The 23,853-nt window shown below is 38.8% G+C and overlaps 1 protein-coding gene across 1 annotated transcript in view; it reads left to right on the top strand.

Moving 5' to 3' along the window:
* Positions 1–1,207: 1,207 nt before the first annotated feature.
* Positions 1,208–23,853, top strand: part of FAM19A2 (family with sequence similarity 19 member A2, C-C motif chemokine like) — a 564,697-nt gene continuing 542,051 nt past the window's right edge. The window contains exon 1 of the mRNA XM_027542409.1: positions 1,208–2,711. The gene's annotated coding sequence lies outside the window, so the exon portion shown is untranslated. The remainder of the gene's footprint in view (positions 2,712–23,853) is intronic.

Here is a 23,853-nt window from a genome sequence, read left to right as displayed (position 1 = left end):
GACTGGCTTTACTGCCCAAGGGTGAGTGGACCCAAGTTTTGGTTTGGTAATTCAGTTCAGTTCAGTTGCTCAGTTGTGTCTGACTCTTTGCAACCCCATGAATCGCAGCACACCAGGCCTCCCTGTCCATCACCAACTCCCAGAGTTCACTCAGACTCACGTCCATCGAGTCAGTGATGCCATCCAGCCATCTCATCCTCTGTCGTCCCCTTCTCCTCCTGCCCCCAATCCCTCCCAGCATCAGAGTCTTTTCCAATGAGTCAACTCTTCACATGAGGTGGCCAAAGTACTGGAGTTTCAGCTTCAGCATCATTCCTTCCAAAGAAATCCCAGGGCTGATCTCCTTCAGAATGGACTGGTTGGATCTCCTTGCAGTCCAAGGGACTCTCAAGAGTCTTCTCCAAAACAATCACCCCAGCCTAGCACAATTTAAGATGGCTAAAAAGTGAAACTATGTTCCACATTTCTTTGTAAATGTGGTAACCAGTATTACTTATACCTGTAACTGATGAAAGGAGTATGTGACCGTCTGTCAATGGTTTTAGTGTATTAGAACTATAAAAGCACAAAACTTCAGAGCTAGAAGGAATTTAGTCACCTTGACAAAGACTAGTTAAATAAGGTATGGATATTGGCTCCAAAGCAAGATCTGTGAGTTATCGCTAGATATAAGGGGTTTGTAAGATTTCCTGGATCCATCAGGATCATTTCTTTGTTTTAGATTTTCTTTTTCCAAATTCATTATTCATACTTATTCATTTTTGCATAATCCTCTAGTCACTAGATTAAAGTTTTGCTCATGGCCAAACTTAATCAAACTGAACCTTAGAAGACTCTTCATTTGAGCCCTTATGCCTACTGTTTAAGTCAGCGCTCAAATTGCCCAAACCTGTAAGGACATGACCTTTCAGCATTTTGCTATTAAATTTCTGTAACGACTGTAAGTTTCCTTTATCAAAGACACTGCTTATCTAGGCCTTCGGTACAAATCCTGTCTATAAATAAATTAAAGGTTGGAATTTGTAAAACGAAAAAAACTCTCTGAAGCCAGATACTCTTCCTTTGTGGAAAAGTTGAAGTCCCAGTTACAGCCTGTAAAGCGTACTAACCCGGATCTCCCTCTAGAGGGAGACATAGTCCAGCTTTTACATCTGCCCTCTCATCTTTTATTGCCTCTTTTTCTTCAAGACCGCAGTTTGCTCTCAGAAGCAGGTGCGGCTGCTGAACAGAGGTGGCTATTGGGAAGAGAGATCGAGGGAGGCGACGCCGCCTGGTCCTGCCCTTGTATTTTCTAGCTTAACTCAACCTGGAGTGTTGGCACCTGTTTTCTCCTTGCACCTGCGTTCTCCCTGCACCACACAGGGAAGCCAGTCATTCCGAACTCCCTGGACTTCCAGGCTGGGTGGAATAAGGGGTCTGGGTGGAACAGGGGATTCTGTCCTCTACGGTGACTTTCTAAAAGGTACCCACTAGTGTGTTTTTGACAGTGCAGCACCTATAGGGTGCGAGGCGGAGAGGAGGCTTCGGTTACTAAACCGCTTCTTTTTATTCTGGGGATCTGATTTGTTTCCTCCGCCTTCTCCCCCGCCTCATCTCTCCCGTTCTTTAGCGAACTGACACAGACAGCACCTGCTGGCTGGTGTTCGATGTTGGAGCTCGCACCTTCTCGGTGGTGACGGTGCCAGCGTACTGGGGACAGGGGGACAGCGGCGATTTCCCCTCCATCCAGCCCATGATGCCTAGAGGAGCAGCGGCTGGGCTGCGTGGGGTTCTGCCCGCAGCACTTCGAGGCGGGATTGAGGGGCTGCAGCTGGCTATGAGTTGCTGTTAAGTGGACTTGGCGCCAAGTCTCGGAACCGGCATCAGCTGAGACCTATCTGCTAAAAGCCGGAACACAAGCGCCTGCCTGCACTGGGCAACTCCAGCGTCTTGAGGGCGGAGGACAGCGAGCTCGGAGCCTCTTCTCCGTCCTATCCCGAACCTCCCCAGCCACTCGCACGTCGGAGACCCGGGACCTGCGAGCCAGGGAACTGGAGAAATACGCGGCGGAGGCTGCTTTCCTGAAGGTGAACCGTTCCGTCCAATTGCCTTTCCCCAGAGAGCAAACGGGAGGGCGGGAGAGAGTGAACTGAGGATGTGTGCGTGTGTATCTGTGTGAGACGACGTGCAGCGGGAGGAAGAAAAGTCGTTACTCGGCGTTTTAAAAGCAAACAAATCAGAGATGGATAAGAGCGGCGATTGCTGCGAGACCGCCTTGATTCTCGCAGTGTGAGGAGCTGAGCGCACCGCGCGCACCGGCGAGGACAGCGGGCGACCGCGGGCGCTGGCGAGGGCTGGGGACTTTGGCTTCTCCCCTAGCCCACAAATCTTTTGATTACTTTGACTCGTGAAAAACGAGAGGAGGAAAGACACGTCACCTTCCATCCACTTTAAGGGGATTCCAGTTTGGATGTCAAGAGATTCCTGAACCCTCTTTGCTATCGGAGGAGGAAACACACGCGCGCGCGCACACATACACACACGCACGCTCGGGGCCACACTCACACGCCCTCCACTAGCACACACCTCCAGACTTCGTTTCCCTATGCCCCAGAACGGTAACGGCGGATTGGCATCTTGGAAGCGATGCGAGAGCGATAAGGCTGGCGCGGGTCCGCGGAAGCTGCAGGAGCATCGCTAGGTGTTGCCGCCACCAGGAAGCCGGGCTGCAGGTAGGTGCCGGCCGCGCCTCCCGCCGGCGCTGGGGACTCGCGCGGCAGCCGGAGGACCTGGGGGTCGGGGGCTGTAGGGAGCTCACCGGGGGACAGCGAGGGGGTGATAGCAGATGCTAATTGGGAGGCCGGGGTAGGGGCGGGAGTAGAGGAACGCCGAGGGGGTCAGAGCAAGCGAAGGAGGTTCCAAGAGCCTTGCCCTTCCTCTCTTCTCTCTCTTCTCTGCCCCATTTCTCCTAACACAGAGAGCCACCCGGCCGAGGACTGAAGTGGGTGTTAATTCTATCCCTCTACCTAACCGATCTCGGTTGGTAATCATTTTGGACTCCTAATAAGAAGCTGGGGGTCGCGTATAAGGGACCCTGACATCAATAGCGTTTCAGGTCCTCTTTCTGAAATCCCCACTTTCTGTCTACTTCTGATTATTTCTCGGGCCTGTCTGCAGAAGGTGGGTGTTTCAATGAGGCGATTGCTTTCTCCACCTCTGACTGTTTTCATAAAGAATCATCTGGATAAGTTCTGGCGCCGTGTCTCCCTCCGTAAAGGCTTTACTTAGATTTGGTAGCAGACGCTTTACTACTGAGATAAAGATCTAGTAAAGGATACTACGGGAGAGGTTTAGGACAAGGATCGTTTTAGGAATAGCGTTCAGAAAACAAAACAAAACACAGCTTCGAGAAACTGACGGTTTTTCATTTGTTTCCGGATGGATGTCCCCACAATCTTGCTAATACTACACGGTTTTTCTGACCCACTGCTTGCCTGGCCCTTCCTCCTCTATTCCAGAAGGCCAGATTCCACCAAGAAGTGTTTTCTTTTAGGCCACTGTCAGTGGGAAACCTGTTATTTCCAAAAACTGCCTTTGCAAAGGAAAGTTTGAGGTCCATCGCCCTCTTTCCCCTAGAACTGCAGGCTGAGCCATCTAGTCTCCACATAAAGAGGACGAACTGTCGGTGCTGGAGAGCCCCTGAATGATGCGAAGCTTTCCGAGTCAGTGAGTCAGTATTCCACTTCCTGAGCAAATGTTAAACAATTGCCTGGAGCATGTGGAATCACAGGTGTAGTCACTACAGTAACTAGCTAGCCACTCTTCACCTGGTGCTGGGTGAGTTGGGCTTGTGGCCATAAGACAGAAAATAATCTTTTTGAGAGTGTTAAATACCGTCTTGAATTTTGCAAGCTCTGTTCTTGAAAAAACAAAGCCAAACCTGTATGCAACCTTTGCTCTGTAAAGTAACCCCAAAGCAGCCAGTGCATAAGGGTCTTTTACTCATGACAGGATGAATTTTAATGATTATTGACTGCATGATAATTATCTGATTCCTGTCTTCCCCAGCTAGATTGTTTGAGACATCAGCATTCAGACTGTTATCAATTAACACTTTAAAACTGATCTATTAGGCAGTGTAAGTTAAGACAAATGAGTAATTAATTTAAGATTTCTGTGTAAAGTGCTAAATGGCAATAACTAGCAGAGGAGACTGAAAGCACTTCTAAACCCTTTAAAAACCAAGCATTAAGATTATCTGTATTTATTCCAGCCTTCCAGTGTTTGCACATGTACTCTCAGACTGGTGAATCTTTTACAGTTTCAAATCTCACATCTAAGATTATTAAAAATGACCGGACACATTTAATCTTCTCTCTCCCTACTTTGTCCTGTTTTGGATCACCTCCTGGGTCAGTTGTTTGCATATTGACCTTTGTAGAATTCTAATTTTTAAAGTTATCAGTAGCCATTGAAAGGCCATTACTAACCACACTGGAGTTTATTTTATTTTCATTTTCTTAACTTCCAATGAAAAAAATTGGGTTACATTATTTATAGATATAATACTATGAGAACAGTGTTACACTGCCAACTGACTTCTTAGGTACTTAGATACTTTTAAGAGGCATAACACAGTTTTAGTATGTTGCTTTTTTCAAGTTAGTTTTTTTTTTTTTGAGACTGGAATCTTGATTCTTGCCTTTAGCATAGTTTTATAGTTTAGGGTCCTTGAACTTACATATTTATACATAGTGCTATGACGTACGTCTCTTAAGGAAGAACCAAAAAACTTGGCATAAAAGCAAACACCTATAGTGCTACAAGTTGTGCTAAAAAGGAACCTAAGGTTACTGAGTTAATGTGATTTTGAAGCTGCAAAGTATTAGCTATTTTAAGTGACAGATTGGAGAGTGAAGATTCATTGACATCCCATGGATCTATGTGAAGAAAGGTACATATTTCTTGAAGACTGCTTTATAGTATTTACTAAACACCAAGTTATAAAATGTCATAACACAGCTGTAAAAAGATCTGTTTTTAGACATGGCCACTTTTCCTTTTTAAAAATTTATGAAGTGATGAAACTTAGGCGGTGATAGGTTTTATGGAAGTTATTTTGTATAGTATCGAAGTTTTAGTGGTCCTGGATTCTATATCTTCAATATAGTATTTTAATTTTGATTCTTTTACCAAGTGTTCTTGAGTATTGAAATGTTGAAAGTGCATTTTAGGGTTGATTTATCACTAATTGCAAGTTATGGATTATCCTATATAGATAGGCTAATATGTGCTTCTCTAGCATTTTCCAGGCCTTTTTTTTTTTGAATCATGAGCTCTGATAAAAGGTACTGTCAGATTCTGCCTAAGTTTGGCTGTGGTAGCAAACTGATGGGCGTTTGCTTCTCTAGTGCATGTCCCAAACTAAGAATGTTCTAAAGTGTCATCAGTTTATTTCTAATATATTTGAGAGGATGAAACAACCAGAGTACAAACAGTTCAGTGCCCCTGCTTTTACTTCTCCAGTATTTTATTAGGGATGCCTCATTAAGTCACATTATTCTGCGACTGTTTTGTTCGTTGAAGATTCAAGTAAAAATAAGGAACTTGACTGTGCAATGCAGTTTTGTTTTCTAGGTGAAAAACCATAAGTTGAAGTAAAATAAGCATCTAATGTAGTCCCCTTTGATCTATACCTGACATTTACAAATGCAGTTCATCAACCTGTTATTTGTAGGGCTCCATCAAAGCAAAGAGAAAGAAATGCATTAACACAGACTGTTTCTAGATATGAAGGCCAAACCAGCTGCATCAACCTCATATCTGGTCCACATACCTGCACAGTGTTTCATGAAATATATATTGTTTATGAACCATTGATTTTAATGCCAGGTAATACGGTGAATTTGCCATTTTGTTTGAAAATTCTTTGATTTATTTTGAACTACTTGGAGCACATGGAACTGTACCACTGAAAGAGGAATGTATTCTCACAATGAGTCTTTTTAGAGAACAGTCTTACTTTAGGTTTAGAATGCAGTCTGAAATAAGGGAGAGGGAAAGTCAGGCCCAGCAAACAGCAGCCTAGGAGTTGGTTTTGGTTTTTAAGTTGTCATTGACCACTGGTAATTTTTAGAGAGCCTGATTCTGTTCATTTGGCACAATGAGTCAGTGCCCTTGTCAATGAAATCCAGCTAACAATTTTTGTCTTCTCCTCATTCTTGACAGAAATTTTAAGAGGAATGGTTAGACGTAATTGGAATGTGAAGAAAAACGGAATTTAAATACTTTTTTTCTGGCGATATGACTCTAATCTCGACTTCTATATGTTAATGTATGTACATGCATACACACATCTGCATTTAATGTATTGAAGGGGAGAGAAGGCCTTTAAAAAAAGGTCTACATTTTAAAGGTACCTAATATTTCACTCTTTTACATGATTTGACCTACAGTGCAACTGTAGCTGTCATTTAACAAGGTTGCTTATAATTGAGCTTTAATCTTTGAGCCACTGTTGCAGGCAGTATTTTTTCTCTTCAGTTCTCTCTTTTGGAGATATTTTTATTCATTAGGCTACAAATGCAAAAAACATCAGTTTTGTCCTCTATGTAAGGGCTTTTTGGAATGTGTTTATTGACACCATGACTGGCAATCTCAACACATTTTAAACAGTGACTATATCTATATTCTCTTTATTGAATATGTACCTCTGCAGTCAAAACACAAACTGTGCATTACATGAGAGAATGCTATTCTGGTTTCAAATGGTATCTATAAAATTTCCAGAAACATATTGACATTACACTCCAAGTTTGTTAAATTTCCTGAACCCACCTACTTCCAATGTGTGTACTACATGCATGTGTTGGGTTTTACCCTAGACTATAAGTATAGGCCACTTAGTGATTGGAATTAGTGAAAATTTTATGCAGTTGATTTTTATTAACATTTAAAAAATAGAAGACTTTCAGGTTACTTGGGCTTTATATAAGACATGAATATATAAGCTATGAGGAAAGTATTCCATTTTATTCACAATTATCCATATGGGATATATAATATAACTAGGGAATCAGAGCTTATATGCTTTTATTTGATAAAGTCCTTTTAATCACTTCCTTTAGTCTCCTAAATTACTCCATAGCACCTGTAATTATTTTATGATTTACCCTGAATGGCCAGTTCGAGAAGTTACATCTCCCTTTCCCCTAGCAATAGCCAAAACATACTTATTCAATTACATTTATATTTATAGTTCTCCTTTTACACAGTAGATTTTGGAAACTTTTTATAGAGAGAGAGATTGGATAATGTGATAATGCTGCCTGCTTAGCAATTATAGTGGTAGGCTGAATTTAGTACTTTGACAAAACGGGGACAATCAGCCCAACAAGTCTCCTTTGCTCTTTTATCTTCTTGAGCTATAAGTCTTCATATAGAGCCTGGAGAGTGCAAAGTAGCTTTTGATGAATGCAAGGTTTGTTTTACTAAATATTTTTGAGTTTTTTCCCTGCTATGAACTAGTCACTGTATAATTGCATGCATGTGAATGGGCAACTGTGTTGACCTTTAAAGGTCATGCAAAGATTCTAAGCCTTACTATTTGCAGTGTTAATTGCCTATGGCCTCCTGTTGCTGCATATGGAGCTTTCTGTTGAGTTTAATAATACAGAACAGATTATAGAGCTAGCAGATTATACAGCTCTTTATAAGTGAATTCATGAAGATATCCATGGTAGGCACTGTGACAGAAGATTTTTTGAAAAGCCTATATGTGCTTTAAAGTTAAAATTTTTGAGGAGAATCACCTGGGCTATGAGAAGACAGATTATTTCTGGTGCAAAAAACTGATCATTGAAAATTATTTTTGTGTAAAAACCGTGCTTTGGTTTTATTTGGCTCTGACTGAGTTTTCACTCTCAACATTCTTGGAGATCCGCAAAAGAATTGTACTTAAATATTAGAGAAAACATATGCTTGTTCTTTCCTGCTCTGTTACGATAAAGGCCATCTAGATGAGAAAAGCAAGGTGTGTTATTTGTTCTAGTCGGCATTATCCTGGCTTCATGTTTTTTGACTTTATAGATTGGAGTAAGCAAAGACGGGCAACTACAAAAGGGTTATGTGGTCATAGGAATAGTAATAACAAAATCTCAGTCTAGTAATAGAACACTGAGACTGTTAGAATATGTTCTTCAAGATAACAAGCCCTTTAAATTCCTAGAACTTAACGTCTACTCAAATAATAGAGCTTTGTGCATTGATATAGCCAGTTTGGGACTGCTCAGATCAGTCAAGAATTCAGAAGTGGTCAATTCAGATCATTTGAGGAAAGCACCATATATACTTTTTAATTTATATTAGTTTATGACAGTTCCAAATTATTTAAGGTAGAAAACCTAATTACTGTTACTACTTCCTTCTTAGTTTAGTTGTACCTTTTCGTAGGGGTATGATAGATGGCATACTCAAATTTGTTGGTGCTGAAGAGTTCAGTAAATTCTTCCTTAGAATGGCCATCAGACATATCAGCAGCAGTGACCTGGTCCTGCTTTGGTTTGTATTTTCTTCAGAAAGTTGGCTTGAATTGAGTGAAACAGTTCTAACTTTAGTTTTCTTTCATGGCATATAAGGAGAAAGGAGGTAGATCATCTACCTTTTGGGCAGGCAATCCAAAGGCCAAGGGTATTGACATCTCAGACTCTGGAAACAGAGGCCCCATTTTGGGCAGCTTTAAGTTCAAGGAAAATTCTAGCCTATTTTTTTTTTTTCCTCTAGCTTTAGGTCCTGAAATGTTATATCACAGTAGTTTCCTGCTAAGAAGCATATTTAGCATTTGTTGCAAACTTCTTTTAGATTGATTGTTGGTGTGTGTATAAATACACCAGAACTGGGTCAAAATTTAGACTTTGCTATTTGAAGATATATTTGCTCATCACATTATTTGTTGAAGGGTTAAAATTCATTGGCTTGCATTTTGGTTAGCAAATAAATTTTGAAAATGATTTTTATAAAACCCGTGTGGTACTGTGGTGAGAGCTCTGGAAATTCTTTTGTAGCTCTACCAATAAATAACCACATAACCACAAGAAAATCACTTTACTTCTCTGTGCCTCAGTTTCTCAGCAATATATTTTTTTCATTTAAGTTTTCAAGATAATTAAAAATGTATTTTTTTGCTGTGTCCTGACCTATTAAGCTTCATGGTGTAGGAAATGTAATAATGTTGCAGTACATGCCTTTATTTAGAAAGTCAAGAGATGGCTAGCATAGAAAGTTTCTGGAACACCAGTAAATGTTCCATAAATGCTTTTCAGTAAGCAGTTTGTCAAAGTTCAGTTTTATATGATTGGGATGGTGATGATGTTAATGATGATTATGATGACAACTAAAGACTATAGATGAAGGGACACAAAATCGAATCAGACTAACTCTTATTCTATTTATCCATTTTTCCTAATTTGCATGATGCTTTTTTGTTGTGGAACAAGTTGTAACAGGCCTTGAGTCTTTGGTTTGTTGGAGTTACGTGTCTCTTCTCTACTGCTGGTTTTCAGAGTCACTGAATGAAAATGATTTGGTTGATTAACCCAAACAGAACTAGGTTAACAAATGAATAATCTTCATATACCTGTTGATAATTAAACACCTTCATTCAAAAATCTGCATGTGAACTTTTGAGAATTTATACTCCTTGGGAAAGTCCACAGATCTATTCAATGTCTTGAATACTCATTAGGTGCTTGGGGGTATTTCAGTAAACAAAGCTACAGAATTTACCATTTTAGTATAATACTTGACGTTTTGAAATGAATCTGGAGGAATGGTTCAACAATGTATTTGTGTTACAGCTGCTTTTACTATTCTTGTTTATAACTGGAGAATAGTTCCAAAAAGAAATAGTTATAATATCTGAGTTGGAATGAGTTGTGAAGAATAATATCACAGTATATATTTAAGGTGAGGTAATATGTAGTTAAGTGGGTTGATTCTAGCTCAAAAGATGGATTTTTAAACCAGTGTAACACAAACAATGGCTCCTTTTCCTGTTTTATGTACATGAAAGAAATAAATTCAGATAGGCTGAATGACTTGATCAGTGACGTGATGCTCCCTAGAGACTCGTAAAGGGGTTGCAAATTCAAATGTGCATAGGAGTCTGGCTGGGAATGTGAATTAATGAAGCTGGCCATGGCAACAGACAGTCTCAGCTACAGTGTTGGGGAGATTGGGGGGAATGGTAGAGATTCTGGCCAACATTCAGAATGGGAGAACTGAGCCTTGGCTCCATTTGTTGCCATGCCAGAATGTGGGCCTGGTGTTGCTAGATTTTCCGAATTGTAGAACAGGACTTAGAAGTGTAGAATTTTTACTGTGAAAGTTTTAGATTTATAAATGATGCTATTCAAATTTGAAATACTGAGTGGGCCAACAGACATATCTGCAGGCTGTATGTAGGCCAAGGGCCATGATTGTGTCATTCTTGAGAGGGATATGTGAAGACAGCTAGCGAGGGAGATATGTGTATGCCTGCCCTTCTGTTGTCTGTAGCCACAATCCTCCAACCCCAATTGCATCTGGAGCCAAGGTGGTTGACAGCAAAAGGGTTAGCTGGAAGAGCTGACTGATCATATTGAGAGGTTCAATCTCACCCCTGGTTTTAGTTTCTTTCTTACTGACTCATTGTACCGTTGATGCTGAACTCATCTTGATATTGGTGGTACTTTGGAGGGTTTAAGCAATGTGCTGGGAATACAGAAGTTTAAGTGTATGCCAGATATCTGGAATAGCTCTATAGTTCTGTAAAACCATTTCCTTTAGATCAGTGCTTCTTAAAGTTGGAAATGTACACTAATCATCTGGGGAAATTTTGCTAAAATGCAGGTTCTGCAGTGGGGCCTGGAGATATTGCATTTCTGATAAGCTCCTGGGTGGAGCTAATGCTGCTGGCACTGGAGTTGCAAGGTTTTAGAGAGTTTCCTCACCTGAATTTCACTCCATGCAAGCAGAAAGGCTCCTACTATTACTTCTCCGACAGGCTTCTCCTTGTAGTAAGCAGCCTGAACTTGGCCACTGACCTCAAACACTTGTCTCAAAGGTTCTTTAATTTGCGCATAGAATTCATAAGTGTTATGCTTAGTTTTCTAGTCTTCTATTTAGAGAACATATTTTCCCCCAGAACATGTCAGAAATTGCCTTTTCTTCACATATTAATGAAAATTTCATTTATTTCCTACAGTTTGAAGAAATAAGTTTATTTTATAAGTAAGGCACTATCTTAAACACAGATTTAGTCAAGTCAGTTTTAGCTCCTCAAATAATTTTTGTAATTTCAACAGTAACTTCTTTCTTTAAGGTTTAAATGTCACAATTTTGGCCACAATGTCTGGATTTTTGTTCAATTTAAGTAGTTATTTGGAATATGTGGGAGGATGGAGTTGGAAAAAGATGGTTTTCCTTGTGTGTTTATTGTGCTTATAACTTTTTTTAAATTTAAATTTATTTTAATTAGAGGCTAATTACAATAAAGTGAATCTCTCTCCTTTTCTTTTTTGCTCTGCTAATCAATCCTAAATAGCTTTCAAAAAAAAGTGATTTCTTTAACATTGAAGGCATAATAACTTATTATGTAGGGTATTTGACTTTTTTATAATTAATATTTTTTTTCTAAACCAGTTTTACTAATGCCAGAGGTGTTGTATCTCAAATGTGTAACTCGATTCAACTGAGAGATGACCTAGATCTCATGTTACAAGCCCAGTTAAAAAAAAATTCTGTTGCCAGTTTTATCAATGTCCTGGAAATTCTCAGGTTTTCTTCTTGGTATGTTAATTTCAATCTGAGGTTAGATTTAGACATGTCAGAGGGAAGCAGTTTGTTTTCTTGCATGCTGAATGATTAAAATAGTTTGTAATAGTAATGCTATTAAATCTTACTCAATTTCTTTTAAGTGCTTTAGAAGTTTCTATTACATTGAATAGCTTTGCTCATAGCTGAGTAATGATGTGAATTGATTTTACTGAATCTGTTAGACTGTAAGCTCTGTGAGGCAGAACCATAAACATGTTTCTATTAATTCCTGGTACTTAGCACAGTGTCTGGCATCTAACAGGTACTTAATACATTTAACAGGAAAATGATCAATAGCTCATGTTGATAGAATGTCTTTTTGTATGTTGCTTCAATGTGTGAGGAAGTATTATATGAACTGTCATTTATTCTAATTGTGTTCAGTGTGGCTGTGTGTGTGAGAGAAAGAGGGTTTATTTTGACTTGGAATTTCCATCTCTAACCTGAAAGGTATATTGGCATTAAAAAAATAAATGCATTCTAGTCAAAACATCAAAGACAAAAAACAAAATGAGCATGCTGACCGATATTCCATTCTTTCTACAATTTATTGTAACCTGGAGGTTTAGAGACTACGTGTGCTTATGATTCTGCGGTTGTATAAATTAAATAATATTTGTCAATGTCAAATTTAAGTGTTGTTAATCACATATGGAATATATTTTGATTGCTCTTGTCAGTGACTTGACTCATCGTTCATTAGGGAATTTAAAGCCATTTATTCTTATCCACGTAATTACCATTTTCATAATTTATCATGAGCCAGATTTCCTTCACTCTTGCGCCTTCAGAAACACTATTGACTGTGATATCATTGTTCTTGGTTTCAGTGATATTGAAAATTACTGGTGTTCTAATTTTAAATGCTATTTTGTACAGATAGTATGCGTTCAAGTATTGATTTTATTTTAGTTCTTCTGGGTTAAACAGAGCTTTTAAATGCTTGCCACCGTAGATGATTTCACAAAATTAAAATTCTTTGACTGTAATTGAATATGAAGGAAACTCATGTGTATCATAAAAACCAAAACAGTCAACTGATTAGTTCATTAAAAACTTAAAGTTGGATTGTGTTGTTTTCATTGTAAAAGATTGCATTAAATTGTATATATTTAGCATCCCTGTATGCTTCAAAAGGTGCTCAAAGCCCTTAGACATAATGTCTTCAGTCTTTGAAATATAAAACATATTTTTGGAACTTTTTAATGTGAGTCAAAGGACAGGCTTTACACTGACTAGATCTGATTTTTCTTGGTATTGTTCAAAAACATACTTTATAATTAAGATCTAAGGCTATTGAACTAGGGCCATTGTGGAACATATTGAAAAAGATAGATCTATGCTTCTTCCCCAACTCAATCTCAAATATGAGGTTAATGAAAAATTTAAGTACTGTATAGTACTGAAAGATTTTAAAAATCAATAAGTAGAATTAAAGTCAAGCTTAATGTATACTGGTGAATTTTTCCTTGGAGCAGAGTTTCTGTTATATATCTAGGAAGGCTATTTAAGTTATAGTCATCTTTGTCTGGTATCTTTCCTTGCAGCTGATTACATCTAGTCTTTAAACTCAGGGTTTGGGGCTAATATTTCACTTTGTATTTTGTGAAATCTGCTTTAGGTTCACGGAGTGGATGCTATGGCAGACTGGAGTGAAATGAAAGCAGGAAGCAGACTGAATAGCTGGCAATCAGGGATTAAAAAGGTGGCAGGGTTAGCATTTTACAGGATATAGTGGGGGAAAAGGTAATAGATAGGGACCAGATGGAATGAAAGGGAAGAAAAAAGGTCAGAATGGAAGTTTGTTCTAGCTAGAATTTTTATACAAGAAGAAGAGGAAATGACCTTAGAGAGAAGGAAAAGTTAGACAAAGAATACATCCATTATAATTCTTGGAACAAAGAGGCAAAATGGCAACAAACTAAAGCTACAGAGGAGAGAAAGATGTATGGTGCCAAATGAATTTTTCCCTCTTGATCTTGTAAAAATTCTATCCCGGAATAGGAACTTTCTACGAAGGTGTTTTGTTTTGTTTTTCAACCAAACTAAAAGACTGGATTCTAGTTCTGACCTTGCCTCTAGATAGGCAACCCTAAAAAAAAGTTACTGAACATTTTTGTCATCAGTTTTTCCAATGTAAATGAGATGATTGGATTTAATGATTACTTAGATCCCTCTAAACTTTGTAAGTCAAAGATGACCATAGGTCATCCTTCTGTGCTTCTGTTCTGTCCCCTGAACGTTATCTTAGACCATGCTCTGTCCGCGTCCTTTCTAGACTGTGAAATTCTTGAGATCTGGAAATGTTTTGTTCTTTACCTTGTACCACCTAAGCCTACCTTAGAACATACTCAGGCATTTAATAAGTGTTTTACTAATTGATCTTTAATTTTATTATTCTAAAATTCTAGATTTTTCATCTACATAATAAACAGTGTATTGCAAAGGCATAACTAATCACCACATTTGCATGCTGCTTATTGTTATAGAACACTTTCATGCATGTGATTTTATTTGATATCTAAAGTCGCTATGAGATCAGGATAACTGCTATCCTCAATTTCAGGTAAAGAAATTGATGGAGACTGGTAAAAATCACAACTAGTGAGTGCCAAGAAGTTGGCTTGAATTCAAAGCCTAACTGTTGGGAGAAAATTCTCTATGTGTCTCTCAAGACACTAGGTATCCTATAGTTCTGTAATATCTTGTTCAGTTCAGTTCAGTCGCTCAGTCGTGTCCGACTCTTTGCGACCCCATGAATCGCAGCACGCCAGGCCTCCCTGTCCATCACCAACTCCCGGAGTCATATCTTTTTAACCGTGTTTAAAAAGTGAATGGTCCTGGAATAATGTCTCCCTCTGAATCACAGGGCAGATTTGCTTACTGTCCAGCATTAATAAAAATAATGTCTCCCTCAAAGGCAAAGGGCGCATCTACTAGTAGTTTATTATGAATGATTTCCTAAGCCCACATTCCTAATTTCCACAAAGCAGTGCGTATGCATCGTCCATATGGGCTGTTTTGTACTGTACCTATGGGACTTGGTGGCAAAGCAACTGACTCGAAAGTGATGTTCATGCTTCTTGCTGTGTAATAGCTCCTCTATGTTTTAACCACGAGTCTTGTGTCTTTTGCCATTAGTTCTGGGGTCCTTCTTGAGACCCATCCTTCTCTGATATTTAGAAAGATCCTTTGGTGGCACTATAGAGGTTAAGTTCCATGAGGGTTTGGAATAGGAAGTCAGGGAGACCAGCTAGAGAGCAAGTGAGAAATGGCAAGAATTTGAAGAAAGAAGTTGGAAGAAGGGAGGAAGAAAAGGCAAAGGTTAGATGTAGGAGATGGAACCAATTGATCATGGAGACTAAATGTGTAAAAGAGGGAGAGAAAGAGTCAAGGATAGGTCTTTGCTTGGGTGACTAGTACTGTGTTACACAGTGTGACCCCCAAAGTTACCCTAGTCTATCTAGATGAAGATAGTTGGTTGAATTTTAAGCATTTTGAGTTTGATGTGCCCTTGGGATATCCAAGATGAAGTCTAAATAAGTAGGGGTAAATTTGGGTCTGGTGTTTGGGACAGAATTATAGTTTAGACATGGGGATTTGGGAGTCATTGGTGTACATGCTGCTGTTGAAACCTAATTAGATGTGATCTCCAGGAAGAGTGTTTAACAAAACACCAAGGAGAGAGCCCTGGGGAACAATGAAATATAGAAAGGAATCTCAGCTCTTTTTTTATGTCATAAAGAAGAGTCACCTTTCTATTTGTTCTCTCTCTGGGTTTTTGCTCAGCTTGCTACAACTTGGCCTCATAAACTAAGGAGTCCACCTTTCCTGTTATGATCTGCTGTATAGAGATGCTAATGGTAGCAGAAGGAGAGAGCAGTGGAGGAGAAGTGGGGAGTATGCCTGGAGTTCCTTATTTCCATTTTCCCCTCTGCTATCCCTGGATATCATTGTGTTTTAAGGCTGTACTCCTCAGGACTGTTGGAGAAGGGAATGGCAACCCACTCCAGTATTCTTGCCTAGAAAATCCCATGGACAGCAGCCTGGTGGGCTGCTTGCTGTCCATGCGGTTACACAGAGTTGGACATGACTGAAGCGGCTTAGCATGCATGCATGCATTGTAGAAGGAAATGGCAGTCCACTCCAGTATTCTTGCCTGGAGAATCCCAGGGACAGAGGAGCCTGGTGGGCTGCCGTCTGTGGGGTCGCACAGAGTTAGACACAACTAAAGTGACTTAGCAGCAGCAGCAACCTCAGGAATGTCATGGACAAGCACAATGTGAGGGGGTAAGGACTTTCCCCCTGTGGTCTTTACTCTTTATGGAGATCTATAGACATTTTAAAAATTAAAAATTTGGGCTTTTACAACATTCCAGGCACTGTACGAAACACTTCATGAATTATCTAATATACACAGTAATTCCAGAAGAAGGTACTACTGTTATCCCTATTTTGTAAGTAAGTGGCTTGACGAAGACTGCCCAGCTTGTAAAAACCAGGTGAATCTTGAATCATCCTGCCTTCGGGGCTAAGTTTTTAACCATATAGTACTACATCTAAGTCATACTTTTTGGAAAAGTAGACCCATTCTGCTTAATACACTGCTGGTTAAAACACTGTTGATTCAAATTATTTCTACCTAAACATCATAAGTCGGAGAAGGCAATGGCACCCCACTCCAGTACTCTTGCCTGGAAAATCCCATGGATGGTGGAGCCTGGTAGGTTGCGGTCCAGGGGGTCGCTAAGAGTCGGACATGACTGAGCGACTTCACTTTCACTTTTCACTTTCATACATTGGAGAAGGAAATGGCAACCCACTCCAGTGTACTTGCCTGGAGAATCCCAGGGACAGAGGAGCCTGGTAGGCTACCGTCTGTGGGGTCACACAGAGTCGGACACGACTGAAGTGACATAGCATAGCATAGCATAAACATCATAAGTAGGTCTTGTCTAAGTTTAGAATTGTACCATTAAAATTACACTATAACATCCATAGCATTTTTTGAATCTCTCTTAGATTTCCCATATGTAGCTTTGTATGGTCCTCCAATTTCATATGATAAGACATTAAGTAATGAGATAAAGAGCTAGCATTCAAGAAAATATGAAAAATTTATTCATATATTCAAATATTTGTTCCTTTGAATCAAAAAAGGAAAAGCTCCAATTTCGAAACAAATGTGAGCTAAAATGTGTCTTTTTCTGGAATTTAAATTCAGGCTGAAACATTCTATTACATTTATCTTACAAAAATCTCTCTTGGGCTCTTGGTTATATAAGAAATGGGTTTCTTAAGGGTAGAGTGGGAATAGCTTAGGCAGCAGTCCTGGCTGCCAAACTCAGTTGCCTCTGTAGAACATCAATATAAGACTAATTAGATGCTAAATGCTTGGTGAGTATTGAACAGTGCAATCTTCTAATTTTCTGATTAATGACAAAGCTTCATGGAAACATTAATTATATTGGAAGAATTCAGACAATCCCATTTTTGAGTAAAACAGAAAATATGTATGTAAATGGATTTTTCCCCTAATAATATAGCAGCAGACACTCTATGGTCACATGAATAGTAGGTTCCTATTCTTGAGGGTTATGGATGTTTTTAATAATATGATGACAAAATTGAAGGAGGAGTACTGTATTATAGCTACATTATATTTTCTTTGGAATCTATCTTTAAAGCTCAGTGTTAGAAAAGAACATATTGAATCTTTTTTTTAAATGAGAAGTATCATGCAATGCAATTATATATATGTATATATATGTTCAGAATATATATGCTTTATATTCTCTTTGTATACTTCCTTAGTCTGAATTATTTGCTTCTAGAATGGATTAGTAGTTGATGATAATTTGTCTTATTTATCAATAATTTAAGTATCACTATAGATTATACTCTAACACTATAAAAAGCCCCAGCTAGAAAGTTTTGTTAGTAAGAGAAAGGTCTCTTGGGAAAGATATGATTTAAAATCATAACAAACAAGAGTGTACTTTAACTTGAAGAGCCACTTTGTTGAAGATGACAGGGCAGTTGTATTTCAAATGACTGGGGATATGGCAAAATGAAAATGTGGTATAAAAGGAGCTTATTGTAGATACACAATAACTTCAGAAAAGAAGAAAAATGTGCAGTTCAAAGAAATGATATAATCAGAGCAATCAGTAGGCATTTTGAATATTTTTCTTCACTCATTTTATTATAACATTTATACCTGATTCCACCCCTTCCCTGCCATAATATAATAGTTTTAAATCAGGAAAAGGCCTTGGAAATGTAGAATCCAGAAGTCTCATCTTATAAATGAGGTCTCAAGGTCGAAGAAGTGGCCAAAATGTGCTACAGGACACAGAAATAGTGTCAGATCCAGGTCTGAAACCTAGTTTTTCGGATTTCCTGAAGGGATGTTTCCACTGCAGACACACTTCATCAGTTTTTAATAGTCAAAGTTCTGGAAGGGAGTTTTAGAGGGCACCTAATCTATCTTACTTTCTTACACTGATTTAGAAAGTTATGTGAACATTGATCCAATTAAGGAAAAAAGATCTACAGAGAAAAGAATGCTAAAATTTCATTCAATAATTTATTCTAGAGTTTAGTACCCTGTTTGTCAATATATGTTGATACAGTTGTTCATGAAGTACCTACTATGTGTCAGGCACTATCCTATGTGCTGCAGATACTTAGTAAAGCAGAAAGAGTCCTTATTTCTTGGAGTTTTAATCCAGTAGGAGAGAGAGCTAATACACATACATGTATATTCATGAATATATGCATATTCATATAGACACAAATATATTTGCACATTAAGGTAAGGCTGTATCTTCAAATATTTAGAAAATAGTGTTGTATCAATGGATAGACATACAAGGAATAAGATTTCGATTCAGAAGGAGAAAAATATTGGAATTATTTAGAGCTGTCTGAAGATTAAGAGCTTTAGAAAGTGGTGATTTTATAACATTGGGGTGCTCATGAAAGTGCAGCTGGACAGCTTCCAGGAGAGCATTATTTTGGAGGCATTCAAATGCTAGATGGACCTCTTATTAAGTTATTTTTCTTTGAACTTCTTTATGGGAAAAATTAAATTCTTTGCCCAGTGGATTTTATTTAGGCTTCATTTTATTTGATTTCTCTGACATTTGATTTAGATGGCCATTACCTTCTTCTCCAGCTCAACTTCCCTCCCCACCCCCACAGGCTTAATAAACAATATTTGTGGTTCCTTTCTTTATTCTATGGTCTTTCTTTAGAACCTCTTTTGCTGGCTCCTCTTCCTCGGTTGTTGTTTAGTCACTCAGTCATGTCTGACTTCCTTGAAATAATGATGTTCCCTAGTACTCTGTCCTTAGAATATCTACATATGCATATTTCCTTGATCTTATTTACTCTCATCACTTAACTAGTGCCATTGTGTTACTGATTTCCAAATCTGAGATTCCAAGCAAGAGTTTTTCAATTGAAATATCCAACTGTATACTACACCTCTCTACCTGGATGTCTCAGATTGAACTCATTCTCTACTCTCAAAATTCTTCCGTGTTTTCCTTTGTCACCAAGTAATATCTAAATCTAACTAAAAGTTGTTTCAAATCTAGATCAGAAACTAAGACACAGGTTTCAAAGACTCTGGTCTGGAACAAAGTCCATGGCATGTGGTGAAGCAAAGTTGTTCAGTCATGTCCGACTCTTTGCGACCCCATGGACTCGAGCCTACCACTCTGCTCTGTCCATGGGATTTTCCAGGCAAGAGTACTGGAGTGGGTTGCCATTTCCTTCTCCAGAGGATCTTCCCAACCCAGAGATCAAATCTGGGTCTCCTGCATTGTAGGCAGATGCTTTACTATTTGAGCCACCAGGGAAGATGGCATGTGGTAGATATTTAATAATAGTCAACTAACTGAATGGATTAAACTTATGCTTGATATTGAGGTCACGTTCTTTCTTCTGCTCCTCAGTTCAGTTCAGTTGCTCAGTCATGTCTGAATTTGCAACCCCATGGACTGCAGCGCGCCAGGCTTCCCCGTCCATCACCAACTCCTGGAGCTTGCTCAAACTTGTGTCCACTGAGTCAGTGATACCATCTAACCATCTCATCCTCTGTCATCCTCTTCTCCCGCCTTCACCTTTCCCAGCATCAGGGTCTTTTCTAATGAATCAGTTCTTCCCATCAGGTGGCCAAAAGTACTGGAGCTTCAGCTTTAGTATCAGTTCTTCTAATGAATATTCAGGACTGATTTTCTTTAGGATGGATTGGTTTGATCTTCTGTCAAACCAAGGGACTGTCCAAGGGACTCTCAAGAGTTTTCTCCAACACCACAGTTCAAAAGCATCAATTCTTCAGCGCTCAGCTTTCTTTATGGTCCAAATCTCACATCCATACATGACTACTGGAAAAACCATAGCTTTGACTAGATGGACCTTTGTTGGCAAAGTAATGTCTCTGCTTTTTAACATGCTGTCTAGGTTGGTCATAGTTTTTCTTCCAAGGAGCAAGCATCTTTTGATTTCATGGCTGCAGTCACAATCTGCAGTGATTTTGGAGGCCAAGATAATAAAATCTCTCACTCTTTCCATTGTTTCCCCATCTATTTGCCATGAAGTGATGGACTGGATGCCATGATCTTTGTTTTTTGAATGTTGAGTTTTAAGCCAACTTTTTCACTCTCCTCTTTAACTTTCATCAAGAGGGTCTTTAGTTCTTCTTTGCTTTCTGCCATAAGCATGGTGTCATCTGCATATTTGAGGTAATTGATATTTCTCCCAGCAATCTTGATTGCTGCTTGTGCTTCATCCAGTCCAGCATTTTGCATGATGTACTCTGCATATAACCATGATGGTGTGATCCATTGTGGTTATCTGGGTCATTAAGATCTTTTTTGTGTAGTTCTTCTGTGTTTTCTTGCCACTTCTTCTTAATATCTTCTGGTTCTGTTAGATCCATACTATTTCTGTCCTTTATTGTGCCCATATCTGCATGAAATGTTCTTCTGCTCCTAAGGGAGGTTAAACCATTTGATAAGGAAGATTGTGGAATGACCTTTTTCAGTACTCTAAGTTCAGAATGTCTTCAAGGGAAATTAAGGAAGAGAAACTTCAAAATCTTTTCTAGTTAGGGGACCTCATTTTTTTTTTTCCTGTGTATGTAGTGAAGACAGGAGACTCGCATCTATTGAGTACTTTACATTGGACCATGCCCTGAGTTAGTAACCTTTATATATATGTATTTGTTCATTTATTCCTCATAATGAGCTAAGGGCCCCAGGGGTTAGTATTGATATCTTCTACTTCATTTTATGGCTAAATAGTTGATTGTCAGATTAAAAAATAGTTCTGTTAAAGGTCACTAAACTTATTAGGTGACTGAGCTAAAATTTGAACCCAGATTATTTAAATTCAAAGGCAAGGGCTTCTTCCAGCCTTCATTTGTTTTCTGTCAATCATTTTCCATTTACCAAGGTCACTGGCATTGTAATTCCATCTTTATATATGAAAACACTTTGCATGTTCATGTAGCTTTGAGTGTGAGTGTGTGCTTAGTCATTCAGTCGTGTCTGACTCTTTCCGACCCTATGGACTGTAGCCTGCCGGGTTTCTCTGTTCGTGTGATTCTCCAGGCACGAATACTGGAGTGAGTTGCCATTTCCTTCTCCAGGGGATCTTCCCAACTCAGGGATTGAATCCAGATCTCCTGTATCCTTGTAGGCAGATTCTTTTCCTTCTGAGCCACAAGGGAAGCCCATTTAGTGTGTAGTTAGTATGTATTAAACACCTACTTTTTACTGAGTATTATACACAATAAAAAGAGGGAATAGTCAGCTCTTGCCTTGAAAGAAATGACATAGTTATCCACAGGGTTATGAAGCATTCTCTTTAGGCCTCATGGAGATTGTAGAAAACTAATTAAAGCACTCTGGATCGAAGATTAATTCCTGTGATGCTTTATTTTTCTTGTTGAATTGTTGTAGTTACATGATCTTAGAAATACTTTTTGGTGTGTTGATGAATATATCACTTAAGTCATGTCAAGAGTCTTCTATTTAAATGGAGCTAAGGTTCCTCTTTTAAGCACAACTTTGATTTATATCCCTTAATGTATCCACTTTACTTTGTTGAAAGTATTTATTTATTTGCCTTAGTCACTAGATTATGTGATTCTTGAAGGCAGAGACTGTTCTTTGCTTATTTTCTGGCATATTGTTGTTCCTTAATGTTTATTGGAAAAGGAAGGGAGGGAGGAAGGAAGAAAAGTATCCTTGTCTTTTATCTCCTGAACTTATAATTTTGTTAAATAAAAATATTAAATTTGTCTGAAGTGTTTTATTTTTTCAATAGTCTTTCTACTACATGATCTATATGATTTTTCTCTTTGATAAAGATTTTTATGATGATTTGCTTTGGTAGGTTTCATTAAAAAAATAAATATGATATAGTTCTCCTCTGACCATCTTCCTAATCCTCCATGAATTTTTAAAAATGATAGGTGTGGGCCTATGGCCAGTTTCTTAATATTATAATAGATTAAATGTGTTTATTCATACTTTATTTCTGTATTATCAGTATACAATGCATCAAAAGAGAAGAAGAGAGGTCCTTTGAAGTCTCTGGTGAAATTCTCTTTTTTTGAGGGGGGGGATGCCTCTTCCTACGGAGAAGGCAATGGCACCCCACTCCAGTACTCTTGCCTGGAGAATCCCATGGATAGAGGAGCCTGGTAGGCTGCAGTCCATGGGGTCTCTAAGAGTCAGACACGACTGAGTGACTTCACTTTCACTTTTCACTTTCATGCATTGGAGAAGGAAATGGCAACCCACTCCAGTGTTCTTGCCTGGAGAATCCCAGGGACAGAGGAGCCTGTTGGGCTGCCGTCTATGGGGTCGCACAGAGTCAGACACGACTGATGCGACTTAGCAGCAGCAGCAGCCTCTTCCTAATCATTTATTATAAATGGAGTGTCATGCAGCAGAAGTTTCTTATTACTGTTCAAACTTTGTTCTAGTCACAGCTGTTGTTTTCTTTCAGTACCACTGAATATTTCAGAATTTGGAATTGTTCTGTAATATAAAATTTTAGCAGAGTAGAGCTGAAGGATTTGCTTATGTTCTCTTGTTCTCTTCAAACACTATAGATCATCTACATGAATCAGTTATCAGTAATGAGGTGATGGTTTATAATAAATAATAAAAATGATTAATACTAAAATAATCATAACAGCAATAATGTAATTTATAATAAGAGAGATCATGTGGTAACCTTAAGAGTGGTGAGTCATAGCAAAGTGAATAATATAATGTTGTTAGGTTATAAGCTGGCTTCCCCAGTGGCTAAGTGGTAAAGAATCTGGCTGCCAGTGCAGGAGATGCAGGTTCAATCCCTGGGTCGGGAAGATCCCCTGGGGAAGGAAAGGGCAACCTGCTGCAGTATTCTTGCCTGAAAATTCCATGAACAGAGGAGCCTGGTGGGCTACAGACCATGGGGCTGCAAAGAATCAGACATGATTGAGCACACACATATGCACACACATAGGTTGCAAGCTACTTATTGTTTTCAGAATAGAGATCAACCAAGAAATGCTATAGCAGCCTGAACAGATGAGTGAGAATGAACATGTTTTCAAAATTTGTGGATATGTTAATAAAGTATTGATGGGTGGAACTATAACAATAGGCCAAGATAGTCTGCTATCTGATAAAGCCCATATTGCAGTTAGGGTTTACAGTTCTTGGGGGTCTCTCTTGAGTAAATACTACAGAAGTAATAAACAAGTACATTACTCTGGTAGAGCAAATATGGAAATGGAAGAACATAAAAGCAGAGTTATCTATCTCAGGAACCTGGCTGACGTGATGTATGTGTTAGACAAATTTTGAAGCTAATATTTCTTTCATGTTTTGGCAGCGTTTCAGAAGAAGGTGAATCTTTACACTCCCTTTATCACTAGGAGATTTGTTTTCTCAAGGAGATTTGTCTAAAGTACCCACCCAGTGTGATGCTAATGACCTAACATCTGATTTA

This window comes from Bos indicus x Bos taurus, chromosome 5 (genome assembly GCF_003369695.1).
Source record: "Bos indicus x Bos taurus breed Angus x Brahman F1 hybrid chromosome 5, Bos_hybrid_MaternalHap_v2.0, whole genome shotgun sequence".
Taxonomy (NCBI): domain Eukaryota; kingdom Metazoa; phylum Chordata; class Mammalia; order Artiodactyla; family Bovidae; genus Bos; species Bos indicus x Bos taurus.
Note: the sequence above shows the minus strand (reverse complement) of the source record. Positions and strands in the feature narration are given on the sequence as shown.